Consider the following 4,660-nt stretch of genomic DNA (forward strand, 5'->3'; position numbering starts at 1 on the left):
GTGAGTAAGTTGCAGCCAACCTGACAAAACCATAGACTGTATAAAAACATGGACGTAGTGTCCGTGACGTCACCCGTAGATTTCCGAAGAGCGTTTTTGAAGCTCAAAAGTGGGCGGAGCCGGCCGTCGCCATCTTGGCAGCGCTCACCGCGCGTCACTCCCGGATAATCGAAAATGGGCAAAGAGGCGGGAGCAGGTTGCTGAAGCCACGCCCACCTAGCTCAACGGTGGTGACAGCAGCGGCAATCCACCTCTCACTCAAGTGGCCACACCCTTAATTATGCAGAAATTTAAGGCTTAATATAATTTAAACGGATGAGTTATAAAAAAAATTCACCCCCCTCACAGTTGTCATCAAGGGCAAAATTAGCTATATAGACCAAAATCTTTTTTTGAACCAGGCTGTAAACATGTTTTTTTCTGCTGTAAAGTTGGGCATTTTAACATGGGGAGTCTATGGGATTGACTCCCTTTTGCAGCCAGCCTCTAGCGCCCAGTTGACGAATTACAGTTTAAGTCACTTCCGTGTTGGCTTCACGAGAGAGAGCGGGAGGTTGCCGCTTGCTCATGACACACCCCCTTTATACAAACACAGGCTGTTCAGACATGTAGTTAAAGGCACTGTCTACTGGCAACAAGAAACTGAGTCTGGTTTGACAAAGCCTCACCATAGATTACTACTATTTGCCTCGTTGTTTTATTTTATTTTATTTTTTCCGAATCAGTATGTTTAAGCACTCATGAAGACACATAGAATGATAGTGACACCTAGTGGAGTATTAATAAAATGTTCCAATATATTACTGTTATGCCTGGCCAGTAAATAATAATCTGAGGCCACTTCGAATTAGACAAGTAGGAGATTATCATGCACAAAATGTACAGCTATAAGAAACTGATGTATTTTAATAATTAAGACAAATATGTGCACCCTGAATGATCAAACACAATGTATTGTGCTTGTTTTGAACTGACTAATACATATTTTAATGTGTTTAAGATTATTAATTCTGTAGATGCTGTTAAAATTACTAGCTTGATAAACAAGGAAGCATATACATTGTGATATTGTGTGATACCTCATGAGAACACTAGGGGGAAGCACAATACTGATTATATTCAGATTCTGAACAGATTACGTTGAGAGGCCCACTGATACTACTTGCTGTTTTGAAACTGCCTCTTTTACTACATTCTGCTTCTTTTACTACACATATTGTTCATAATACATAGTACACATTTTCTGTATGAAAATGCACTGTAAAAAATATTTTGTAATGTTGCATCATGAAGTTTAAAAAAATTGGTTTTATCAAAATTATTGTTTAATATGACAGAATCAGCCTGACAACATTTGATTACACCTATATATATATATATATATATATATATATGTGTGTGTGTGTGTACGTTTTATTTTTTATACGTGTCTGTATAGTTTTTAAACATATATATATATTATATATTTAGTACATCAGTTTGAACTAATGAGAAATGTTGCCTTGTCAACTAGCTGAAATAAAAAGGTTTTAATCTTTTATTTTTATTTCAGTTCATGTTTATTTTATTTCAAGTAACAAAGACGTTTTTGTGGTTTTAGTTTTTGTTTCTGCTTTAGTTAGCTATAATAACCCAGATGTGTCCACTATTCACAGTGTAAATAAATAACTGTGTTTGCATTGTCGAAACCAAACCTCTTTTCATTTTAAAAAAATGGGGAACATATTGGATAATATGACAATGATTCAAAATATTATTTATATGAATAATCTTACACCTCTATAATTGCTCTATAATTATGTGTCTTATATTTGCCTTCTTTTACCTTATTTGACCCATTTAGTGCTTGATAATGTGACAGGCAGACAGTGTGTACCACTGTGTAGATGGCAGACTCAGACAGAGCAAGGCACACTGTAGAGACAGATCAGTGGGAGGTCCTTCTGACTCATCAAAACACTGCACACTTATTCAGTCCAAAAACTGTCAAGCTGCTATACTGTTTTCCTGCTTGCCCTGCAGAGGAAAACAGACTTTCCTGTAATTTGCTGGTTTTCACAGGCTGACATAATGTCATGTTTATCACAATAATTACACTGAGATCATTTTATTTTCAGGTGCATAATGCATTTGACCACAATGCTGCCACATGACTGCTGAGATAAGTTGCTGTGCGTTTCTTCCACAGAACTCAGAGGGTAATAGGAGCATGTGGGCATTACGGTATGTGCTTACACACTTAAGCCCCCCAGTGAGTTAGTGTCTAGTACACAGAAGGATTCGTCAGATTAAGACTAGTCCTGCTCTTCATTCCTTTGTTAATTGTTAACTAAAATGTGTTTTAAATCCTCATCTAGGAATAATCTCTGTGTTGGAGCTAACTATGATATTATTTGGTGTATAAAAAGTGTATATGTGCAGTAAATGTAAATGATTTTAACTAAATTAATTTGTGTGTGTTGTCTTTAATTTATTATAACTATCAGTGTGGAAGAACTGAAAATATGCTGTAAAGAAATAGCTTAAAATGGAATAAAATTATAAGATAGTATATTTGTAAGCACATCTGTGTAATTATTAGTTAAAGAAAATGTTTGAAAAACTGATCAAACATGACTTTATCAGATTTTGTCACTGGTCACTCATATGCCAGTCTGGGCATTTCCATAGCAATGATGATGGTTTATTCTGGTACCCCATGCAGTGATGGGCTGATTATGGTCCCATGGCACAGCTACCATGGCAACAAATGTCGTTAAATGTCCCACTTAACATAATTGTTGCTGAAATATTTTCATTCTCTTCCTTCAATCTATTCTGATTTCATTCATCTTTTTTGTCTCAGGGAAACGTAATCTCCTAATTCTGTTTTAAATCTGTAGACTCTCTCTCTTAAATAGCCATTTACAGAAATACACAATCATGTGTTTACACACACTTTCAATATTAACACCTCAACTAACAATATTAATATTTAATTTCTTCTGACATATTCCATTCTGTCACTTTACTTCATGCACCCTTCCACACTTTATTAGCACACTACATTTAACAAAATGCCTCTGATTGGCTCACATGTGGTCTTATAATTTATTTATAATAGGCTTCCTACTTTTCCAGATGTAATATGCTGAATGTTTGATGTGCTGAATCATACCCTACTTCCAGTGCTCAAAATTGCAGTGACTGACACACTGATTTATCTTACTGAAATATTTAGACATGCACATAGATAACAGGTTAATTTGAAAGAGCTGCAGGAAATGCAAAACAAAAATGCATAAAACTAGACTGTGACTTGATAAAACAAATTCTTCATTAATAATCAAGAATGAAAATAACACTGAATAAACCCAAACTAAAAAGTTTGGGTTTATTAAACTAAAAGGGGAAGTCGTGGCCTAATGGTTAGAGAGTTGGACTCGTAACCCAAAGGTTGTGGGTTCGAGTCTCGTACCGGCAGGGATTGTAGGTGGGGGGAGTGAATTTACAGCGCTCTCTCCCACCTTCAATACCACGACTGAGGTGCACTTGAGCAAGGCACCGAACCCCCAACTGCTCCCTGGGCGCCGCAGCATAAATGGCTGCCCACTGCTCCGGGTGTGTGTTCATGGTGTGTGTGTGTTCACTGCTGTGTGTGTGTGCACTTTGGATGGGTAAATGCAGAGCACTAATTCCGAGTATGGGTCACCATACTTGGCCACATGTCACGTCACGTCACTTAAATATTAAGTACCTTTTATATGAAATACTTAAGTTGGTGTGTTTATCAATCATATATAGTAATAGTAAGAGTGCTAAATACGCAGAATCTGCCACCAGGTAAACCCCAATGACACAGTTGTATTACAGCGCACCCACCTTTAAAATGGGACAGTAGAATATGTGCAGTGACTCTGCCTAAAATGACATCATCAAGACGGGATGAGGAGGGACACCCTCTTCTGCATCAGTACGAGGCCTCTGCATTAAAAAGAGCACAGCAAAATATAAACTGAATTTAGTCTTTAGAAGCACATGAAAACACAAAAATGCAGAAAATATATTTATATTTCCAGCAAGGAAATATATTATTATTTATGTGTATCTGAGAAACTGCGCTGTAAAAAAACAACAAAAAAACAACAAAAGATTAATTGAGCCTGACAGTTAAATGAAGTGTATAAGTAGATTATATGAGTGAATTTCACCTTAATCTCAACCTGCCAAAAAACATGTCTAGGTAATATTTAATAAAGGATACAATATATCTGAAAACAATATTTTTTGCATTAAGAAAAATAACGCCTATTTTAGGACCATTCGTTTTAACATGGTGACATTATTTTTTAAATATGTTGCACATACATAAACTAACAAATACAACTAATGTATAAATACTTTACAATTTATATCATATCTAGTTCTTTCCAATTTAATGAAAATTAAGGGGGCTTATTTAAAATATAAAGAAAATTAAATATGAATTAGGCTATGTTGTATTATTGAGATACTTTAGCAATATATGGCGCTTTTCCACTGCGTGGTACGACTCGGCTCGGTACGGCTCAGTTCGGTACGGCACGGCTCGGTTCGGTTCGGTTCGGCTCGGTTCGCGTTTCCACTGCAGTTTAATATCGCTTTAGAGTGGGCGGGATTATTCACATGTCGTTATAGTTGC

The sequence above is a fragment of the Sinocyclocheilus anshuiensis genome, unplaced genomic scaffold, assembly GCF_001515605.1.
Source record: "Sinocyclocheilus anshuiensis isolate Anshui unplaced genomic scaffold, SAMN03320099.WGS_v1.1 scaffold860, whole genome shotgun sequence".
Lineage (NCBI taxonomy): Eukaryota > Metazoa > Chordata > Actinopteri > Cypriniformes > Cyprinidae > Sinocyclocheilus > Sinocyclocheilus anshuiensis.